The sequence below is a fragment of the Doryrhamphus excisus genome, linkage group LG1 (genome assembly GCF_037039965.1).
Source record: "Doryrhamphus excisus strain RoL-2023G ecotype Guam linkage group LG1, RoL_Dexc_Guam_v1.1, whole genome shotgun sequence".
NCBI classification, from domain to species: domain Eukaryota; kingdom Metazoa; phylum Chordata; class Actinopteri; order Syngnathiformes; family Syngnathidae; genus Doryrhamphus; species Doryrhamphus excisus.
The window spans coordinates 24745888-24757194 of NC_136357.1; the positions used below are offsets into that span (position 1 = coordinate 24745888).

General features: G+C 38.4%; 1 protein-coding gene across 3 annotated transcripts in view; it reads right to left on the reverse strand.

The window, feature by feature from the left end:
• large2 (LARGE xylosyl- and glucuronyltransferase 2) overlaps nt 1-10139 on the reverse strand; it is a 33945-nt gene extending 23806 nt beyond the window's left edge. The window contains exon 1 of one of the 3 annotated variants that reach the window (XM_058078308.2): nt 9840-10139. The gene's annotated coding sequence lies outside the window, so the exon portion shown is untranslated. Of the gene's footprint in view, nt 1-716; nt 962-9839 lie in introns of those variants that run through there. The other 2 variants (XM_058078310.2, XM_058078306.2) reach the window with 2 other exon arrangements.
• Nucleotides 10140-11307: the final 1168 nt, after the last annotated feature.

Genomic DNA, 11307 nt, shown 5'->3' on the forward strand with positions numbered 1-11307 from the left:
AGGAATTACTTGTAATAAAACTGTAAATAGAAGATAAAACTGTAAATACAAGATAAAGCAGCTCATCAAACATGTGGTTAAAGTTACGACGCTGCTCCCAGATGGAACCGAGTACGATGCTAACTTGCTAATTGGCGAAAATTATGAAGTTTCATTAATGTCAATGTTAAAGGTTAAATAACTGTTAATACTGGTAACTGTTACTACTGTACTACTGGTACTTAATACTGTTCATTTGAATCTGAAAATAATAATTTGTCTACCCACCAGCTACATGTGGTTTCTTATGTTTTTCTTATTTGCTGTTTTATTATTATTTTATTTATTACTGATTGATTTATTTTCTTTATTCTTGATTTGTTTATTGAATTTTGTGTAGAAAAAAAAGATATTTGAGAACAGTGGAATGTTTTATCAGAAAACCGGAACCACAGCACTGAAAAAGTGAAGGGTATTAGCAGAAGCAAAAGCATTGATGCATTGTTTTTAATAAATGTATTTTTTAAAAACTCCAGTGTCCCCCAGGTAAATTGAGTTTGAGACCCCTGCCCTAAATAAACCACTTTCTTTTTCAGTTCTTGTAAAAAGCAGATAAAAGACTATGTGGCTCTACTGTTGTGCATATAAACTGATGTTACAGCTCATTTTGTGTGTGTGTGTGTGTGTGTGTGTGTCTGTGTGGTGTTAAAGCCGCCCCAATGACGGAGTTTACTTACACAGCTGCATGCAATCGCCAGTCTTCCAACGAGGCGTATGTGATGTGTTGTCATGACAAACGTTGTGTTCTTTGGTGTTTGTGTTTTGTATTGTGTTGAATTTGCTGACCAAAGTGCAACTAAAAGCAGGAGTTGATCTCATGCACACAAACATGCACACTTCTCACAGAGATGACAACCCTCGATCGCCCGACTATAAAGGGCAACATGCTAACCACTAGTCCACCGCTCAGCCATACAAGTTTTCCCACAGGAAATATCAGTTCAATAAATTTTTCTAGAGAATAATTCTATTTTATATGCAGTTGTAGTCAATAAAAAAATGCGCAGACATTGGGACAGCAACGTGGAGGTTGCTTTGTTTGAGCACTTGGTATCAATAACAGGACAAAAAAGAACTAGTTTGTTATGTACAAAAACGGACACAAACCAAGGACAAAAGCTTTTTGATCATATGAAAACTGGGGGCATAAAACCAATGTCACATTGTTTTCTGCATGTAAAACTAAATTTATTCTCTACAAAATGTTCATGTTTTGGCCGTCGGGAACCGACTACGGTACATTTCTATGTCAAAGTCACACAGGTGTATAAGCAGCACCCACAAAATATACAGGAAATAACAGATTTGTACATATGCCAGCCACAGCGGACTATCAGAGGCACATGCCCACATCATAAAACGGTATATTGTGGCACCCACCAGTACATGAGGACTGGGCAGCTCTTTATTTGACAGGAGCCAATCATGAGCTATGAAATAAACTCAAGACAAGAGCCTCAACCCACTGGAAATTGCAGGTGGGTAACAATCTGACTCCTGCTAAAGTTAAAGTCATCACACAGCAACTTAACATTCAAAAGCTATGCAGGGAAAAAATATATATAACTTATATATAATATAATAATATAATACAAATTATATATATATATTATATATATTATAAATATATAACTTCTTAGGATAGTACATGTGTTGCTTTCCAAAATATCATAGTGGTCAAATATCATAGTTTGGCAGTCTTGCTTTCATTTTTCACCAAATTTCCTGGAAAAATTCCTGGTCTAGACCAGGAGTCTAACTGCATTTGAGGACCAAAGTAAGACTTGTTTGTTTCGCTTTCAAAAAAGTGCTGACTGACTGAGATAAAACAATCTGACTCCTGCTAAAGTTGAACTCATCACACAGCAACTTAACATTCAAAAGCTATGCAGGTAAAAATATACATATAACTTATATATTATATAATAATAATAATATAATATAAATTATATATATATAACTTCTTAGGATAGTACATGTGTTGCTTTACAAAATATCATAGTGGCCCTTGCAGTCTTGCTTTCATTTTTCACCAAATTTCCTGGAAAAATTCCTGGTCTAAACCAGGAGTCTAACTGCATTTGAGGACCAAAGTAAGACTTGTTTGTTTCGCTTTCAAAAAAGTGCTGACTGACTGAGATAAAACAATCTTACTCCTGCTAAAGTTAAACTCATCACACAGCAACTTAACATTCAAAAGCTATGCAGGGAAAAATATACATATGACTTATATATCATATAATAATAATAATGTAAATAATATATATATAATATATACTATAATATATATTACTATATAACTTCTTAGGATAGTACATGTGTTGCCCTTGCAGTCTTTCACCAAATTTCCTGGAAAAATTCCCGGTCTAAACCCCTGATCTAACTGTATTTGAGGACCAAAGTATGACTCGTTTGTTTCGCTTTCAAAAAAGTGCTGACTGACTTAGATAAGAGCCCAAGCACGGGTAAAATAAGACATATTCTTTCTGTCAACACTGCAGATTACACACAAAGTCAAACTTTGAAGTGAATATCTCTCATCAGCCACTGAGGTCTGATGGAGGTCTCTATCATGGCTCACAGTTTATTTATCGCAATGTTTCCACGTCAACGTCAGAGACAGAAAGACATCCCACGTTGCTTCATTCCGGCTTTGCTATGAAACATGAGAAGATAAAAGTGGAGGCTGTGTTGTTCCGTCATTAACTCCTCAGCACAGCAAATCAATAACCTATTTGACACACAATATTGCTCCCATTATACTTTACTGTTGCCGTACAATTCATGGGCAATGGCAAAAAACTGATTTTCCATTCACATTGTTTGTGAGTACTTGGTAAGAGTATTTCTCCCTGATTGATTGACATAATGTTTGCCTTTACAAAGCTTGGCCTTTTTTCATACGTGTTACTTTAAGCTCCCTAAAGCTCGCTATATAGACGAATAGTTAGCGCACAGGCCTCACAGCTGGGAGACCCGAGTTCAATTCCACTTCAATGTTATTTTTCCTCCCTCCATAATATTTCAATATTATTCTTGTCAAATTACTGCTGATTTTTTTCATTTTATGTTTATTTGGGACTGCACGACGGTCGAGTGGTTAGCGCGCAGACCTCACAGCGAGGAGACCAGGGTTCAATTCCACCCTCGGCCATCTCTGTGTGGAGTTTGCATGTTCTCCCCGTGCATGCGTGGGTTTTCTCCGGGTACTCCGGTTTCCTCCCACATTCCAAAAACATGCTAGGTTAATTGGCCACTCCAAATTGTCCATAGGTATGAATGTGAGTGTGAATGGTTGTTTGTCTATATGTGCCCTGTGATTGGCTGGCCACCAGTCCAGGGTGTACCCCGCCTCTCGCCCAAAGACAGCTGGGATAGGCTCCAGCACCCCCCGCGACCCTCGTGAGGAAAAGCGGAAGAAAATGAATGAATGAATGAATGTTTCGGAAATACAGCTGGAATAGGTGCAGATTCTGGAAGATCTACAAAGCTTTCTGTGTGTGTTAATGTGCGTAGCTGCTCTATAGGAGTCCACAACTCAATACAAAGGGCCGAAAAATGAGCTTCTGCAGGGCGAACGAGTGGTTAGCATGCAGGCCTCACAGCTAGGAGACCTGAGTTCAATTCCACCTTCGGAGTTTGCATGTTCTCCCCGTGCATGCGTGGGTTTTCTCCGGGTACTCCGGTTTCCTCCCACATTCCAAAAACATGCTAGCTTAATTGGCCACTCCAAATTGTCCATAGGTATGAATGTGAGTGTGAATGGTTGTTTGTCTATATGTGCCCTGTGATTGGCTGGCCACCAGTCTCTTGCCTGAAGACAGCTGGGATAGGCTCCAGCACCCCCTGCGACCCAGTAGAAAATGAATGAATGAATGATTTTTCAAATTGGATGGAGACTTCAGTGAATATGTGAAAAATATAAATATAGATATATTATAGAATATTATAGATATATATATAGAAAAATATAATTATAGATATAAAATGAAATAGATATTGCTACAATGACATATTGATGTCGGTATGGACGTGACCTCAGGGGACAACGAAAGAACACAAACCCTTTCGTCAAATCACATGACCTGAAACGTTTCTGATGTGTCCAATCAGGTGTTCTGCGGTGGAGAGGTCAGAGTTGAAAGGATTGTCATTGTGTGCGAGTGCCCAGAGGCCATGACAGGTCATTAGAGGTCGTAGGGGGGGGGGGGACACCAGTGTATGTGTGTGTGTGCATGTGTGAGTGTTGATGGCCATGGAGCTCATTATAAAACACATATAACACATCCATATACATACACAATATACATACACAAACACACAAACAAATCATGTTTACTGCGCTGTGGTGCTCTTTTCTCTTGTATGAACTTCATCATGCATCACGACAACATGAAAAACATTCTTATACATGTCCCGGAAATACTAACCTATGGATGTTTAACATCATAAGAACATCAACTAAATTATTTATTCATTCATTTGTTCATTTTCTACCGCTTATCCTCACGAGGGTCGCGGGGGTGCTGGAGCCTATCCCAGCTGTCTTCGGGCGAGAGGCACGGTACACCCTGGACTGGTGGCCAGCCAATCACAGGGCACATATAGACAAACAACCATTCACACTCACATTCATACCTATGGACAATTTGGAGTCGCCAATTAACCTAGCATGTTTTTGGAATGTGGGAGGAAACCGGAGTACCCGGAGAAAACCCACGCATGAACTGGGAGAACATGCAAACTCCACACAGAGATGGCCGAGGGTGGAATTAAACCCTGGTCTCCTAGCTGTGAGGTCTGCATGCTAACCACTCGACCGCCGTGCCGCCCTCAACAAAATTATTGTATTGGAAAAACTACATGATTACAAGTCACTCCATAATACTGTATATTCCAAAAGTCCTATATTAAAAGACATATATACATGCACTAGGGCCGCACGGTGGTGACCATGTTGGCCACACAGTCAGGAGATCGGGGAGATCTGGGTTCGAATCTCTGCGTGAAGTTTGCATGCTCTCCCACGTGCGTGGGTTTTAACTGTCCATGGGTGTGAATGGTTGTTTGTCTATATGTGCCCTGTGATTGGCTGGCAACTACTCCAGGGTGTACCTCAGCTCTCGGCCAAAGACAGCTGGGATAGGCTCCAGCACCCCCTCACCTTGTGAGGATAAGCAGTAGAAAATTAATGAATGAATGAACTTTTTTACATTGTAATTTTTTGTTATTATTATCATGTTTTTATTCGGGCTGCATGGCGGTCGAGTGGTTAGCGCACAGACCTCACAGCTAAGAGACCCAAGTTCAATTCAACCCTCGGCCATCTCTGTGTGGAGTTTGCATGTTCTCCCCGTGCATGTGTGGTGGGTTTTCTCCGGGTACTCCGGTTTCCTCCCACATTCCAAAAACATGCTAGGTTAATTGTTGACTCCAAATTGTCCATAGGTATGAATGTGAGTGTGAATGGTTGTTTGTCTATATGTGCCCTGTGATTGGCTGGCCACCAGTCCAGAGTGTACCCCGCCTCTCGCCCGAACACAGCTGGGATAGGCTCCAGCACCCCCCGCAACCCTTGTGAGGATAAGCGGTAGAAAATGAATGAATGAATGAATGAACTTTTTTCATTGTTATTGTCTTTTTAAAATTATTATCATTAGCATTAGTAGCTCCAATTACCAGCAGAGTGCTGAAGAATATGAATATGAATAAGAATAACGATGCTATAGCTGTGTTGCTTCACACTTCATTACTCCATCTTACTCCATCTCCCAGATGCACTGCTGCGACATGACAAATGACCCATTCCATGTGCAGACCTTAAATGCATCAATAAAGACGGGGTGTCCACACTTTTGGCACTAAAATATTTCCTTATTATAAAAATACTACTATACTACTATTATGGATAATATTACATTGGCCAATGAAGAACGTGTTTGTTTATTGTGGTTGGTTGGTTTTACACCCGCCTATGAATGTTTTTTCTTGGGGGGGGTCGTAGGGTTCCTTATTTTTTTATTTTAAATTACTTAAAATTGTCTTTTTTTCATAGTTCACGCATAGAAATTCTGTTTACGACACTCTAAATAGCCTTTCTAACATATTAGAGCCCTCTCAACATGAAATAACACCCCTATATCAACCTTTACACACATAATACCCCAAATATTAGACATACTAAAACAAAAAATAGACATATAAAAACGAAATAAGACTCGTGCTGCTATAAATGTGATAGGTGACAGGAAGTGATCTTGAAGACAGCTTGGCCTGGGTTTCGGGTGCAGTAGTAGCCCGTGTTAGGGATTATTGTTATTATTGAGATTATTCAAACCTGCAATAAAAGCCTGTTGTTCCGGACATCAAGTCTGGTGCTTGTGTGTCTCACATTTTAGTAACATTTCTGACACTTAGTGACCAGTGTAGAATGCTTCATATAATCACCCTGGACTGGTGGCCAGCCAATCACAGGGCACATATAGACAAACAACCATTCACACTCACATTCATACCTATGGACAATTTGGAGTGGCCAATTAACCTAGCATGTTTTTGGAATGTGGGAGGAAACCGGAGTACCCGGAGAAAGTTAAAACGAACATGCAAACGCCGCACAAAGATGGCCGCGGGTGGAATAGCAAAAGACTTAAAAACACGATTAAATGTCATTACTGAATGCTAAATACAAGCTATTTCTGAATATGTATTGTATGCTCATCTATTTTCATAACTGCACATTCTTCTTACCGCATGTGCAGAAGAGTGTACTTCTTTGTATGTTTTTATAGCTGTGTGTGGGTAGTGACTCAGTGTACTACACTGTGTACTGCATTTGCCCACACCGATAAAGCGTATAGGTGTGTGTCATGGTGAGAGGAGGATATATGCTCAAGATGATAAGTGGGCTTCTTGTTTGGTTTCGTGACCGCTATCAATAGCTCCGTCTTTTAGCCGCTTTCAAACCTCAGTCAAGCACACACGATGGGATGTGGATGACCTTTGCCTGCCTTCTGACATTATTCTGCAACACTAAATTTAATATAATGAACACATACGATGTAAGTAAGTACTCATTCATTCATTTTCTACCGCTTATCCACACGAGGGTCGCGGGGGTGCTGGAGCCTATTCCAGCTGTCTTTGGGCGAGAGGCGGGGTACACCCTGGACTGGTGGCCAGCCAATCACAGGGCACATATAGACAAACAACCATTCACACTCACATTCATACCTATGGACAATTTGGAGTCGCCAATTAACCTAGCATGTTTTTGGAATGTGGGAGGAAACCGGAGTACCCGGAGAAAACCCACGCATGCACAAGGAAAAAATGCAAACTCCACACAGAGGTGGCCGAGGGTGGAATTGAACCTGGGTCTCCTAGCTGTGAGGCCAACGTGCTAACCACTCGAGCACCGTGCAGCCAGTATACTTTTAAGTATTACATGTTATCATCAGTGTACTTGTTCTTGCATTATAGCAGCATGTATATCAAACGATAAAACGTTTTTGAAGTCGAAATAGGTGTGTCCCAATCACGTGCATAGTTAGCTAGCTCGTATTAACTTGTTTTCTGGCATTAACCATTAACCTAGCATGTTTTTGGAATGTTGGAGAAATGCACGGGAAAAACATGCAAACTCCACACAGATATGGCCGAGGGTGGAATTGAACCCTGGTCTCCTAGCTGTGAGGTCTGCGCACTAACCACTCGACCGCCGTGCCGCTGACTTCATAAACAACTAATACAAATACGGTAAATGTTTTGAGTGTGAATGATGTTGACCTGCTATTGACCTGCCCAAAGAGAGCTGGGATAGACTCCAGCATACCCTAGTGAGGATAAGTGCCATAGAAAACGGATGGATGAATTTAAATGAAAGCTGATAAAAAAAGGAAGGAATATAGTCATCTACAGTGAACCTACTATGGTCATCAATTTTAGACACACGTCACTAACAACACGTCCACTACTATAGTAGTACTACTAATATACAGTACTACTAACAGCAGAATTTGGATGACAAACAAGCCAAAGCGGTGCCAATGTTCTTGTTCTTGTGGGTTCTTGCCCTCTAAAAGACATTAGAGCTGCCACCATCACCAGTCTTGAAATATTTAACAGTCTCTCTTCATCCTTCTTCTCACTCCATTTCTGACTCAGCATCAGCGGAGAAGCAGGATGTTGCTGCTCTTGCTCTTTCTGTCTGCCGTTTGTCACAAATGTCATCACACACACACACATACACACACATACACACACACACCTTGTGTAAGTGTGCTGAATAATCATATTCATATACAAATATAAGGTCTTTTTCTTGTTTTCACCGAAATGGCAATGCAACATCATTTTTAATATGATGAAAAATACACAAATAATCATCTACATCAGATACAAGACATGACTATGGGTTTTGTTTTATATGCTCAACAAATACATAAATACAAAAATGGGAAAAAAAATTATGTATATGAGTTTATCTCGCTCAAATATTGTTCACAAATATGTCTAATTCCGTGTTAGTGAGCATTCATAATTCATCCACCTTACAGGTATGACATCAAGATGCTGATAAGACAGCATGATTATTGCACAGGTGTGTCATAGGTGTGTCATTATGAAATCTAGCTATGCATGGCAGTTCATAAGTCAGGCATAACTGCACCACATACGCTTCATTTTAATACGCTACTTCATTTCAGTAAATTACCAGTTAAACAACGCATAAAATGTCTTTTTTTGTGTCAATAAAAAATACTATAAAACAGTAAAAATTAGTATTAACTTCCCTCTTTGGTCTATTTTTCCCATTTTTGCTGTTGTTTCTTTTTTCGTTTCCCAAATCTTTCAATTTTCTTGTTACATAATCTTTTTAAATGTTCCTTGTGTATCATTAGGATTTTATTCCCATAATATTTGGACTTTATTGTAATAATATTATAACTTTTCTCAACATCAATCTTTAAAAAAATGACAACTTTGGCTTGTTTTCTTTTTTGTCATATTACAACTTAAAAATATTTCCTTTAATATTTCAACTCTATGCTGCTAAAATCACAATATTGTCATAAAATTGCAACTGGTTTGTTAGAGTATTATCTTTTTTTTTCGCTTAATATTTTTGATGTTATTCTAATTTTTTGTAAATTTCCCAACAATTTGGCAATTGTGACTTTATTTCCATATTAGTTTTGCTTTATTCTTGTAACATTATTGCTTTTTTTGGCAACCAATTTATTCAAAAATTACAACTTTATTTGTTGCTTTGCTGGTCCCTGGACTGGTGGCCAGCCAATCACAGGGCACATATAGACAAACAACCATTCACACTCACATTCATACCTATGGACAATTTGGAGTGGCCAATTAACCTAGCATGTTTTTGTATATATATATATATATATATATATATATATATATATATATATATATATATATATATATATATAGCACACTGTGCCACAAATGGCCCCGGGCTACACTTTGGACACCACTGCATTGATGCAGTGAATTGAATGAAATCAAACAGTGAATTATATGTATATTTGCCCCTCAAATTATATTGATTTGATGAAAAATATACATCTCCTCACACTATTATCAAGCCAATATTGCTATCAATGAATCAATCAATGAACTGGATCTGCCCACCCTTACTTTGCATGATCCCTATGCATATTCATAGTTCGCAGCACATTATCACTCCGACATTGTTTTTGTCAAGTCCAAAGAGAAAGTAGAGAGAAACACTGATATAGAATAACATATGAATAACAAATGAAAAACAGACTGACCTTTGTGTGCAGTAGTAAGATGTTAATCCCACATTGCGGTTATTCCACATGAGCTTTGACCGAAAGTCAGAATGAAGACTCTTCGGGAATACTTTCTATTTAAGACGGCGGCTCCTCTTAGTCTTCTTCTGGTCACGGACACGTGTCTCTGTCATGTTGCTACAAAATCCACTTTTTCCACAAGACAAAGTCTTTGCTTCCATGTTCAGTCATCCTGCCATGGCTCGTTAGATATCCTGAAACATGAACACAAAAAGGTTACCCTCCCACATAAACCTCATCCAATAGCAGACGCTGCCTGCTTTCCCCCTTTTACGCACACACACACACACACACACGCATACCGGCGAAGTTGGATCTTTAGGAGCCGTTCCTTTCTAAGAGCCGTTCAAAAAACTGACTCGTTTTGGGTTCTTTTTAGAAGTCACCCACCAGGGGTAATTCATCAAGGAAACAATCAGGTATAGCATGAGCCCCACTAAATCACAGTTTAGCAGTACTAGCTAACGTCGTAGACCTGTAGCTAATAATAATGTACACGTCCCTTCCAAGTGAATGAAGTAGTAAGGTATATTGACACCAAAAATGCACTTTTAGTACAAGAAAGAAAGAAAGATGTACGCATGCGCAAGTTACTTTTCCTTTCCTTGTTTATGGTCAAACACTCCCCTCTTGTGTTGTGTGTTTTACCCATGTGCTGCTAAATAACAACCAAAAATACTTACGATTCGAATAAGTGATCCTGAACTTTGAAGCAATGTCAAACGCAAAAAACACATTCAAGCTTATGTATTTTCATAATAATAGAAATGTTTGAGATGGCGGTGTGTAAATGTGCGAGGAAAAGGGTCAAAGTGATAAAAGGTAAGAATGCAATGACAAATGTTCACCTGTTGATGGCACTATAACACACTACCCGCGTTTAATCCTTTAATATTTCAATGCTGCTATGCTGCTAAAATCACAATATTGTCATAAAATTGCAACTGTTTTGTTAGAGTATTACCTTTTTTCGCTCAATATTATCCCGTTATTCAAATTTTTTGTACATTTCCCAACAATTTGGCAATTTTGACTTTATTCCCTTTATTTATAGTTTTTGCTTTATTCTTGTAACATTATTGCTTTTTGGGCAACCAATTTTTCAGAAATTACAACTTTATTTGTTGTTTTCCTGGTTTCATAATATTCCAAGTTAAAAAAAAACATTATATATATATATATATATATATATATATATATATATACATACATATATATACATATACAAATATATATATGTGTGTATATATATATATATACACACACACACACACACACATTTATATATATTCTCAACATCATTTTTTAAAAAGATGACAACTTTGTCTTGTTTTCTTTGTTTGTCATATTACGACTTAAAATATATATATGTATTTCCTTTAATATTTCAACTCTATGCTGCTAAAATCACAATATTGTCATAAAA